Here is a 13,048-nt window from a genome sequence, read left to right as displayed (position 1 = left end):
GCACATGGCAGGGGGACTGTCGGGGTGGAGTGGAAACAAGAAGGTCTGCCCCAAAAAGCTTGCTTTTGATGATTATGACACAATGGCAGTACTTCCCCCAGTGGTGCGCAAGCCTGACGACCTTATCTTTCCTTTCTGCATAGCACGAGGAGACGAATTGGAGGAGGTTACGCAGAGAGCATCTGCAGTGATGACGGATGCGGAGGGATTGGTGAGATGCAGCAGATTAACATGGTACCCGAAACTAACCACAGGAAATGCCACAGGAACCATCAAAATATGTGAGACCAGTCCGAAAGCCCGAATACAATGTAAGCAAATAGTACCAAACGGGGGACATGTGATTTATGAACAAAATTCGTCATATATAGCCCAGTACAGACTGCTGGATTTGGGAAAGGGAACAGAACCATTGGGAGATATCTTTTGGACTTGTGAGAGTAACGCCACTATGTTGCCACACCTACCGGCCAATTGGACGGGCATATGTGCTCCAATAATGTTAACAGGACATTTATCCTTAATTACACAAGAATCAAATGAAACTAAAATACACCTTAGGAGCAAACGAAGTGCTCCTGACTCCTACCCAGATAAGGACTGGGACGTTTGGAAAGCATGGGATTGGAGAGCATCCAATGAAGTTTATATTACCTGGGATCAGATCCCCTTGGGTGTTCCTGATGATAACACTGCTATAGGAGAAGCCTGGATAGAGTCTGGGAGGGGATTAGGCTCGGTTCCGTTTGCAGGAACTATAGCAAACGCCCAATACATAGCTAGAAACAGTCGGTGGGTCAATCTCCTTTGGTTTAATCAACAGAGATTTATGAATTCACTGTCAAAGGGGTGGCGCTAGTACGGGAACAATTACATGCAACGTCATTAATGACCTTACAAAATAGATTTGTGATAGAAACACGCATGGCAGAGGATCAGGGAGTTTGTGATGTAATTGGGGAAGAATGTTGCACCTTGATTCCAATGCACACAGGCACCAACGGTAGTTTGACAGGAGTCCTGAAAGAAATGAAGCTGCTGCGAGATGAACATGTGAAAAATTCCAATTGGAATACACAAATTACAAGCTTTTGGGACTGGCTAGGTAAATTAGGATGGCTAAAATACCTAAAAATGGCCGGAATTGTTTTTGGTGGTGCTGCTGGTGATCTGCTGTGTCATACCTTTGCTCCGCCTCCTAGTATCACGTCTTTTTGTTAGCATAACTGGACAATTCCCTGTAGTGCTGCTGCAAAGCCACCCAGACGTGGAAGAACGTATAGGGCTGTATGAAATATAGGACAATAGGTAGGAAGGTAGATGGTCGCCGCCTGCTCCCCACAAGGTACGTGTTGTAAATACTCACATACGTGTTGTAAATACTCACATACATGTTGTAAATATTCACGTACATGTTGTCGATCGTCATATATACAAAGGAAGGCAAGTCTCTCGTATACATGTTATACTTATATAACCACTAAAACCTATCATGTCTCCATCACAGACTGTTGGAAATGGTGGAAGCTTTCTTTACCCGACCACATGTGGCCGTGGATGATTGGTTTGGTCACAGTTCTAGCAGAGGGGACTACACACACACACCCGTAGGAACACACCCACCCCTAGCTGCCAACCCATTTGTTCTAAATAGGCACCTTGGTGACTCCCAGCAGGACGAAAGGCACTTCGACCTGCCGTCAGGGGGGCCTGAGTGGAGCCAGTCCCAGACACCTCCAAGGGGGAATACAGCGAGACCAGCAGCAGATCTATCCGACATCCAATGGCCACCAGCTTTCCGCAGACCTCCGTCCAACCCGCAAAGTCCAGACGATCCAGAGGATCGAGGGCATCCTTCGGAGATCCACATCAACCAACCAGCAGTTGCGATCCAACCGATGGCAAGACCTCCATCTGTCAGACCGACCTATCTTCAAGTCGGCCCGGGTGATAGGGCTCATATCTCAGCATTCCTGACCCGGCCTTTCGATCAGTACATACAACTCAGTGATCTTCGGGGTGAGATTGGGACCATGACAAAAACAGTCTACTCTGCGCTGCGAGCAGGTCTCACTCCTATGGCCCGCAAACAGATCCAGAAAGTCAGAAGCTCAGCTCATAGAGGCAAGTACAAACAGAACCTGACTAGGGCAAGAGCAGAGCAAGAGCGACTGACTCAGCAATTGGTCCTTGCCCAACAGACAGCCAACTCTCTGCAAAGGCAGATGGATCGGACCCAGGCTGATTATGATCGGGCTCAGCTAACCCTAACTCAACTGCAACAAGCCAATGCCTCTCTTCTCACATTTTGTCAAAACAGACTGCGGCGACAAACCACTGCAGTCAATGGAAGAGAAGCCATACTGAGAAGGGGGGTGGGGGAACCCACCTTACCCCAGGAAGGACCGGCTGCAGGATTAAGACAATAGAAATGGGACTATCTGAAAGAGGATGTATAACATATTACGATGGATTAAAGGAATCAAAGTAATTAAGGCAAAGGTAGTAAATACAGATATACACTTAGTGCTTGGTTATGGATAAAGGGAATAATGATTAATATTAGTAAATCGGTAACCTTGCTGTGTAGGCATGGTTCAATGATGCATTCACAAGTGCATACGCACTGTGAATAAGTATATTGCTACATAGCACTATGTTGTGATGCTCTATAGCAATATACATACGGAAGTAGTGTGGGTGTGAACCCTCGGTTGTAAGCTTAGCCTGCGTCACAGGCACAGGCCTGATGGGTGCTTTTAAATTGGTACAATTTAAGCATTGTCCTAGTGGCAATGAAGCTAGTGAAAACAATAATTAAAAATCTTTCTATAAAAAAAGTTTCAGAGGATTAACCCTCATACGTGTGCCAAGGGTTTGCCCTTAGAACAAACCAAAGGTAACTGGCTGCGTGAGCAGAAATGGACATGGTTTGGTGTGTGCTGTTGCAACTATCATTATGTCACAAGTATATTTACCCTGCATGTTCACGTGTGATTTTTATGGTACGATTAGTTTAGTGTTGACATGTTGTACTGCTGATGTTGCCACCTGGCGAGGGCTTTACCTCTCACAATTTACATGTGAGAGGATGTTTCCCTGGCCATGTCTGCAAGGTTCAGCTAGGAGCCGTCAGGGACGATCACGAGAGCCATCTGGATGGGCCAGTCCCAGGATGGATTTTAAGGTGAAGTCGTCCAGCTGTCCTTACAGCTGGAACTTCATCTTCTCGTGATCCTCACTGTGGGATGCATATGTGCTGACTACTTACTGTTGGTGTGGTGTTTTTACCTCTATCATATAACCAGTGTGCTGTACTTCATTACTCTGTGTGTGCACGATATCTACTGGAACGTGGTTTTCTTTGATGGGTGGTCCTTATCAGAACCACAGGGGGGAAATGTGAAGTAAGTTTACCGGGCCCCAAAAGTTATAGAATAAAAAGGCATGCTGTCGAAAAATTGAGGCATGCTGTCGAAAATTAAGGCATGCTGTCGACAATTAAGGCATGCTGACGAAGGCATGCTGTCGAAAATTCAGGCATGCTGTCGACAATTAAGGCATGCTGGCGAAGGATAATATATGGAAAGTACCAACGTTTAGCTCTGTGTAAGGACGAGTCAGGCGTTAGGGTCATGGAAAGTACCTAAGGTCAGTGTCGAGTCACGCATCAATGCAAACATTGTAAAACAGGAAAAATGGATGTAGAGGGGAAGTCAGGAGTAGGGGGAAGGACTATTGCATGAATAAAGGTTTTAAAAAAGGCATGACGAAGGGCCCTGCCACGGGTAAGCTAATTGATTAAAACATAACGGTGGAAGACACTCTGTGACTTCTCATCTTTAACTACTGAGTATAGCACATTAGGTAATATGGACTCCACAAAAGTCACAACAATATCTCTACAGACATGAGCCGCCGTCTCAGGAAGAAGAGACGGCTCAGGCCCATCTGAACACTGAACGCTAAGGACAAACTTTTTCCTTTGCGCCTTTGATTATGAGCGAATATATCCAACTAATGTGTGAGTCATTTTGTCATTATCACCCGTCTTGTATAGGTACTGTACTTTTCAGCAGCATTAGATTTCTAAGATAATGCGTCATTTGGAAGGTCAGACTTGATAGTTTGTAGTATATTGGGTTCCAACTCTCTATCAAGGCAGACAGCATGAAGGTATGTTTACAGACTGTGTTTGGATCTAAATGTGTCTTTATTCTGTATGAACCTGACATTGTCTCACTGCTCTTTGTATCAATAATGCAGATCAGGACCACTGAGCTCCTGCACGGAATCCCTGATTGTTCAGCAAACATTTAAAGTCACAGTGAACATTCCCGGCTTCCCCAATTGTCACTGTCAAGTACAGTCAAATGTGCTAAAGTTGATGTTTTCTTGGCACATTTACTTTTCACCAGGGGAGAAGTGCTGCTGAGCAGAATTTTTACTTCCATAAAGATTCAAGTTACATACACATAATTAACCTCTTGGTGACTGAATGATTAATAGAGGTCCATAATTCATGCATTACTTCAGAAAATTCCTAAGATTGCTGCAGAGCAGCATGATTCTCCAGAGAAACCTCATCTGAGCTGCACTGTCACCACTCCTGCAGCACTCTCTCCAGAAGATGGAGACCTTGTGCCAGTGTCGAGATTCCTGCCCGAGCACCAGAGATATCACAGTTAAAAGTATCAGATGATAAGGAGTTGTTGGTGAAAATATATTGAAGCATCTCAAAAATGTTTTAACCACATTTTCACATTTTTCTGTGTAAAGGTTCGTTATAAAAGAAGAGTCCACAAAGCCTGAGTAGCAGACCTGTGCTTCATCTTGACTTGAGGCATTTCAGGAGAAACTGTCTTGCAATTACAACCCCAGGGAGCCTCCCGCAGAATAAATCTGATTTTAATTATTGTCAAAACAGCTCAACTTTCTTTCACTTCAAGAGACCACTGTAATATACACAGTCTCATGGAATACTAATAACCATTTGAATGATAAAGAATCAATGTAAGTAACTAAGATGACTTTATTAAGATTACTTTATTGTCATGTAGTCACACGAAATGACTCTCCGCATCTGACTCATCCAGGTTGGCAGCTGTTGAACACACACATGCACGGGGTGACACACTCATGGAGACAGATGCCATACACTGGAGCGGTGGGATAGCCACTTCCAGCGCCCGGGGAGCATGGGGGGTACGGAGCGGCGAGATTAGGAATGGAAGTTATTGGAGGACCCACCCTAACCACAGAGGCTGATAGGTTGTGGGTACAGTGGGACACGTTACCCCGGCGGCTTTCGATTTACTACCAAACATACAACTGGTTGCTTCGCAGTCGATAGAAAAAATTTCCTACTCGGTTGTAAAGGACGGGGCCACAGCCCAAAGAAAGAGATATATATGCAGACCGTGTTCTGAAGACATGGCAGCAGTATGTCTGAGTTACCAACGATCTGTTGGTAAACACACTCGTCCCTGGGTGGGCTCGAACCACCAACCTTTCGGTTAACAGCCGAACGCGCTGGCCGATTGCGCCACAGAGACTCTGTGAACAGCATAACAGGCATACCTTATAAAATCTATCTGAGTCCTACTCTCCCTCTCAGAGGACATCCTGGGCTCTGTTTTGCTGCCCCAGTTGTGGGGATGTGGCCAACACATCAGATGCACTGTCTTTTGAAAATGGCGGGAATTTCAACGTCCATGTTTTACAGCAACAAAAGAGGTTAGTTGAAAATGTTTTGCAGATATCATGTTTCTATTGTTAAAAATCTATTTTTTCTTTAATATCAAAGTCTTTACTTCAATTTAGTAACATTTTTATAAAGACAGTATTTTTAACCCTTTCAAAACATAACTTCTATGTAATGTCCTTTGTAGTGGACATCAGGACTTACTAACCCCCATTTTTAATACATCAGGGAGCAGAGGGCTAAGTGAGGCAGAGAAGATTTTGCTAAGAGTTGTGGAGGGAGATTCAGATTTGATGAGATGGATGAGGCCCAGAGAGAGGAGGAAGATGAAAGTTCAGAGGAGGATACTGCAGCTGTTGAGGAGCCTGAGCCTGAGCCGAGAAACACCCATCGTGTGTTATGGATCAGGAGCAATGTGTAAGCTCGGGTTTTGAAGTTTCTTACAGTGTGTAGCAATGGAAATGAGAGCAGTTTTAGTTCACACTCTTGTTCTAACACACACACAGGCAAAGTGCACAATCAGTTAAAAACTTGATATGGCAAAATACTGACCATATTGATTTAAATATTCAATAATACATCTGCTCAAAGAGCATTGAACTTATACCTCTCCTTACTTTATCACTTAAGTTTCAACCCTATTGTGGAAGACAGTAATTCTAATGACAACACTGGACACATCCATCAGAACTGGAAGCCCTCTGACTACTTCCAACAGTACATCGATGACCAAGTTTTTAAAGAAATGTCAGAACGAACAAACAATCGGGAGATGTTGATCACTGGAGGAAGTCTAAAAACCACACCAGAGGAGCTGAAAACCTTCTTTGGCATGTCTATGTACGTGGCATGCCTCGGATACCCTAGGATCCGGATGTACTGGGCGGCAAAGACAAGGGTCCCAGTTATAGCTGATGCAATGAGTCGAGACAGATTCTTCAAGATCAGGCAGTCCATCAAAGTCACAAATGATCTTGATGTCTCTGATGAGGAGAAGAAGCGTGATCCCCTCTGGAAGGTGAGACCTCTCTTAAACAGAGTGTCTGTTTAATCTGCCTAGGCCAGGGAAGGCATTTGTAGATGAGCAGATAATTCCATTCACAGGCCGGTGTCCTGTACGACAGTTTTTGCCCGGAAAACCAAACCCCACAGGACTGAAAGTATTTCTCCTTGCCAGTCCCAATGGTCTGGTACTGGAGTTTGAAGTGTACAAAGGCAAGAATACGTTCACTGTTGACCAACAACTTGGAATCAGAGGGAATGCAGTCTCCAGGTTGGCACAGTCTCTTTCAACAGGAACACACCTGTATTTTGACAGGTATTTCACCTCCATCAAGCTACAGGATAGCTTGAAAACAAATGGTCTCCTGGGTACGGGGACCGTTATGAAGAATTGAATCTCTGCACCATGCAAATCAAAGATGTCAGATGAAACCAAACGAAACAACAAAAAACAAGGAAGAGGTAAATCTGAAATGGTTGTTGAAAAACCATCTGAGGTTACCGTGACAAAGTGGCAGGATAATAAGGCAGTCTTGATGGCCTCCACTGTCTGTGGGATAGAGCCCCAGGACAGTTGCATGAGATGGTCAGCAAAAGAGAAGCTCCATGTTACTGTGCCTCGACCAGCTGTTGTAGCTGAATACAACAAAAACATGGGCGGCTTCGATTTGTGCGACCGCATGATCAGCTTCTATCCTATGTCAAGCCGCACAAGAAAATGGATCCGTACAGTCCTGCATTTTGTTGACCTGGCAGCTGGATCGAGTACAGGTCAGACCACCAAGTCTCTGGAAAACCAAAGAAAGAGAGGCTGCAGTATTTCGACTTCAAGCTGCTGCTGGCTGAGGAGATGATTGCTCAGGCACAGGGAGATCACAAGGCTGACAATGTGGCCAGTGACGATGAAGAGATGAGTACTGATGAAGAGTACATTCCAACAAAGAAGAGGAGGCCTGTTGAACCTCAGCCCAATGCCAATGTCCAAAAATACGGGGCAGTCCATTTGCCAAAGATGGAGGAGGCTGCTCATTCATCACGGTGCAGAAGAGAGGGATGCAAAGGAAAAACATCTGTCAAGTGCATCAAGCATAACATGTTTCTGTGTGTTTCAAAGGCCAAAAACTGTTTCCTGTTGTACCATTCATGATACGCTGTGATTTGGAGCTGTGTGTGATGCCGTAAATTTGAGTGTTCAAACACTGTTGGGTGTTCTGCTAAGTTTAAATTCTTGTTCAAATGTTTATTGTGGGGAGTACCAGTAAGGATATTCCAGTAAATATGTGTTTATTTTGGTGCCACGTTTAACTAACCCTGTTTGGTAGTTTGAAGAGTTGACAGTGAGAAATTGCGATAGTATAGGTCAGACAGAAATGTGCTGATTTCCTCCCTCATGTAAAATAGCCAGATCATTCAGATGTCTTCATCTATTTTAATGTTTATGAAATAAGAAGATTTTTTAAAAGAAATCCACATGAAAATGAATTCGGTATTATAACATTACATCATTACATTTTATATCAAACAAGACCCGATGTCCACCACAAGGGACAGTCCAGAAAAAATAAATAGACAATGTTTTTGAAAAAAAATTGTTGCAGTATGTTTCTTTCAACCACAATACTTAAATTATCATTAAAATATCAAAAAAGCAAAATTTCTTTCCTCTTAGTCTCTCATGGCATACTAATAACCATTTGAATGATAAAGAATCAATGTAAGTACCTAAGATGACTTTATTAAGATTACTTTATTGTCATGTAGTCACACGAAATGACTCTCCGCATCTGACTCATCCAGGTTGGCACCTGTTGAACACACACATGCACGGGGTGACACACTCATGGAGACAGATGCCATACACTGGAGCGGTGGGGCAGCCACTTCCAGCGCCCGGGGAGCATGGGGGGTACGGAGCGGCGAGATTAGGAATGGAAGTTATTGGAGGACCCACTCTAACCACAGAGCCTGATATGTTGTGGGTACAGTGGGACACGTTACACCGGCGGCTTTCGATTTGCTACCAAACATACAACTGGTTGCCGATAGCAAAAATGTTCAGTTTAGTTGTGAAGGACGAGGCCGTAGAAAGAGATATATACGCAGACAATGTTCTGAAGACATGGGAGCATTATGTCTGAATTACCAACGATCTGTTGGTAAACACACTCGTCCCTGGGTGGGCTCGAACCACCAACCTTTCGGTTAACAGCCGAACGCGCTGGCCGATTGCGCCACAGAGACTCTGTCAGCAATGAATTAACAATGCATAATATTAAAACATATCACCGAATTGTTATCACCACAGATACCATTTCCGTTCATGCCTTCCAGCTGTGTGAGGAGCATTACTGCCATCTACTGGACTGATTATTAAGCTGCTGGAGTTTTTCCTGCCGCAGGCTCTCAGGCACTGATAATGGTGCCTTTTTCTCTTCTTCTGTGATTTTATTTGCAGAATACTTTACAGAGTCCTCTTAGTCTCTATTCAGATGTTGGTCCTCTCTATCTTTCATCCAGTTTGTTTGTCTCAGTACATGAAGACAGTCTGAGAGGTGAAAAGGTCAGAGGTCAGTCTGGATGTGCAGGAAAAGCAGCCTCATGGAGCTTCAGGGTTCTGTTAAATAACTACTGAAGTTTGCCCTCCTGTTATTGGATTATGTTAAATGAAGACAAGTGAGTATAACCAGCAGAGCTACTGCATGTACTACTACTCCTATCACTTCCATTGCAGCGTAGAGTCCGATCCCTCCTGAAATGTCTGGCTGTGGACTCTCAGTCGGTCTCTGAGGTTGGGAGTGATCAGCAGCTGCTGTAAAGGACAAAACATGAAGGTGATTTATGGAAATAGAAAACATTTCCCTCATCATTAGCAGCTGTTAGTAATTCTTCATCTGCTGTCAGAGAAACTGTTGTTCTGCTGCATTTTGTCTGTTTTCTCTTCATTTGCTTTGAGTTTTGGATTTTGTGTTAACAGCTGACAGAATAAAATGTTGTATATACTGTTCATATGTATGAGTCTATATGAACAACACAACAACACAAACAGAGACAGTTGGTTCTCAGCTACTTTAAACTCTGAGCTGGATAAACTGTGTTAGTTCTGTAGTGGTTCTTCATGGCTAACTACTGGAACATCTGAGCTTTAAATCTCATGTTAACTCTCAGCAGGAAAAAACTCCAAATGAACAAGAACCAGCAGTAAAAATCTTAAGGAGATTAAATCCACGATGTGAACTCACCAGTGACGCTGAGTCGACATCTTCCAAAGATAAAGCCACAATCAGTCTTCACTTCACACACATACAGACCAGAGTCCTCAGTCCTGAGCCTGGACACATGAAGTCTGATTCGTCCTTCTCTGAGGGCGTCTTTGTCACTCTGGACTCGTCCTGCAAACTGTTCATCCTGAGACTCTGACACCTCAACACCTTCATGAACATGATACAGGAATAAGACTCTGTGATCAGTTATCAGGTTCCAGATGATATACAGGGAGCTCCAGGAGCTGTCAGGTGTGGTTGTGAACATCCACTCCAGAGTGATGTTGTGCTTCTCCTCTGCCTGATAGGAGCTCTGTGGCACATTCACTTCAAATGTTGCTGCTGAGGAGACAGAGAGGGAAAGAGAGGAGCAGACACTCTTTCACATGTGATAGCAATAATCTGCATTATCTAAGCAAACACAGAAGATGATCAAAGTATTTGGACTTGATAAAGTGAAGATGGAAACTGACCACAGACACATGAAGTGAGGATGATGAGCAGCAGGATGCTGCAGATCATCTTCTCCCTGTGAGAGGAGACGTCGTTGAGCATTCAAAGTTGTGGGTCGAGGGAACACGTTTCTCTGCAATTCACCGTGTCCTCAGTATTTTTTAAATAAAAAAAAATTTGCTTAAATTGTGGTGATTTTATATTTAAAGAGCCAAGAGTAGCGCTGTTTAATAGAACAGTGGCCCAGTTTGGGCATACGTGCTGCGCGTCATCAACAACCTGCACTGTCTATATGGTAACTACCACACACAAGTCGAACTTTGATGTTGTTACCGTGAGTGAGTCAGTCAGTCTCACCAGTCACTGCAAGAGGAGCACATCAAGCTAAAAATGTAGGTGGAGAGCAGTTTAAGTGGTAGATGACTTTGAGAAAAATGTGGAGATATTTTTATTGCAGCCCAGCGTACTACTCAGATAGGAAGGACACATCAAATCAAAGTTTAATTTTGGTTAAATTTCCACCGGTTGAGTCAACATTCATTTTGCGACTGAAATGTCAGCGACGTCTTCGATTGAAAATGAAACGTTTATTCAGTGTTGATTTAAATCATTTTCTGTGGTAACTTGCCCTTACTTCATGAGTCACCATAAAGGTCCTTCAAAAAGCCTCAGAATGCCCCATTTTTACCTTAAATTTCAAAAGCTCTGCGCCGCCCTCAGGGTTTTTTAAGATTTCTGTCACATCTGAAAACATGATGTTGAAATGGTGTGTTGTTTTCATTTCTATCAGTTTAGTATCTGACTGTGTTTATATTCTTCACTAAAAGGCTGAGCCAAGCCAAGCTCATCTTTGGGCCAAGCAGCAAGAAGAGGAGCAGAGATAGAGGGAGAGCAGCTACTAGAAAAGGAAGAGACTATGCCAGACCTGTATACGTTTTAAAAGTCAGCTGTTTAATGCATGATAATTGAAGTATTGTGTAAGATTCACAGATTAGGCACTATCATCAAAATGATAGTGTAATAGGGCTTGGGTATCTATTTTAAATACTGAAGGAAATATGAAGCATTTGTTTACAGTATATTATCCCTCTGTCCCAGGACAATTCATTCCTTTTTATTCCTAATTCATGACTTGATGAAATTCATTCTCCAGTTTTACTCATTTGCAAATCATTTAGGATGAGGGTGATGTTCTCTGATAACAAACAAAACAAAATAGGCCTACAAGTCATTATGTTGCTTTTGCTCCTTAAGAGTGACCAGATTTAAATAACAGAATTAAAAAGATTTCCAGGGAAGCATGCCCCTGAACCCGCCTAGGAGTTCTGACTCATGACCTCAGTATTTTTTGGGCCCCCTGATCACATTCATATTATTCTGTTAGTATCTTTACCTCATATATTTGTATTTATCTTTGTAAATTTTTCCTTTGCATATCCCCCCAACTTGTTTCCTTCATCAGAATTTCTCTTTTACTAGGTAAACTTGTTAGACAGCACTGCATACATTTTCATTGCTATGCTGATGATACTCAAATAAAGAGTTGGTCTTAATTCAAACAAAACTGAAGTTGTTGCCTCTGGACCTGAGTGCTTCAGGATCAAACAGTTGCTCTAGATGACATTTGGCTTCTGGTACTACAGTGAGGAACGTTGGACTTATTTTTGACCAGGATCTGTCCTTTGACGTACATATAAAACAGGTTTCTAGAACTGCTTTCTTTCACCTTCGTGGTATTGTCAAAACTAGAAACATCCTGTCTCAGAGTGATGCAGAAAAACTGCTCCATGCATTTGTTACTTCAAGATTGGACTACTGTAATTCTTTATTAGTGGGCTGTCCCACAAATTCTCTGAAAAGCCTCCAGCTGATCCAAAATGCTGCAGCCAGAGATCTGATGAGAACTAACTGGAGAGATAATGTTTCTCCAGTTTTAGCTTCTCTTCATTGGCTCCCTGTTAAATTCAGAATAGAATTTAGAATACTTCTCCTCGCATATAAAACCTCTTAATAACCAAGCACCATCATATCTTAGATATTTTATGGTGCCCTATTTTCCAAACAAAGCACTTTGCTCTCAGACTACAGGTTTACTTGTGGTTCCCAGAGTTTCTAAAAGTAGAATGGGAGGCAGAGCCTTCAGTTATCAGGCCCCTCTCTGTGGAACCAGCTGCCAGTTTGGGTTCAGGAAGCAGACACCCTCTCTACCTTTAAGATTAGACACCTTTAAGAAGGCTTATAGGGATGGCTCAGGTGACCCTGAAACATCCCATAGTTAGCTGCAAGTTCAGAAAGTATCCAGCAGGTGACAGACTAGCTCCACAGCAGACATTTTTCACGAGAGCATTTTTGTCCAGTTAAGTACTGAAAAGGCAATGATTAGAAAACAGTTTAAGAGGCTAAAATGGCTTCTGATACTGTTATTTTTCACACTGTTGATTTTCATGTTGTGAAAGGTGATAGTGAAGGTCGGTAAATACATCTGTATGAAGGAATTTGTGCTCATTCAAAGATGGTATGATGGAGGGATGATATATTAACTTTTTCGTTATTTATGAATACACCTTTAATTGTTTCACTCTTATTAAAAGCTTTCGGCCTAATTGTTTTTAACATTAGTTTTGGTTAA

General features: G+C 42.9%; 2 non-coding genes across 2 annotated transcripts; both read right to left on the bottom strand.

The window, feature by feature from the left end:
• Window positions 1–5,481: 5,481 nt before the first annotated feature.
• On the bottom strand, window positions 5,482–5,555 carry trnan-guu (transfer RNA asparagine (anticodon GUU)). Its single transcript has one exon. It is a non-coding gene; the product is annotated as a tRNA-Asn (tRNA).
• A 3,318-nt stretch (window positions 5,556–8,873) lies between these two features.
• trnan-guu (transfer RNA asparagine (anticodon GUU)) lies at window positions 8,874–8,947 on the bottom strand. The gene has a single exon. It is a non-coding gene; the product is annotated as a tRNA-Asn (tRNA).
• Window positions 8,948–13,048: the final 4,101 nt, after the last annotated feature.

This window comes from Leuresthes tenuis, unplaced genomic scaffold (assembly GCF_036924035.1).
Source record: "Leuresthes tenuis unplaced genomic scaffold, fLeuTen1.0.hap1 SCAF_17, whole genome shotgun sequence".
Taxonomy (NCBI): Eukaryota; Metazoa; Chordata; class Actinopteri; order Atheriniformes; family Atherinopsidae; genus Leuresthes; species Leuresthes tenuis.
The sequence above is the reverse complement of the archived record's forward strand: the minus strand, read 5'-3'. Positions and strand labels throughout refer to the sequence as shown.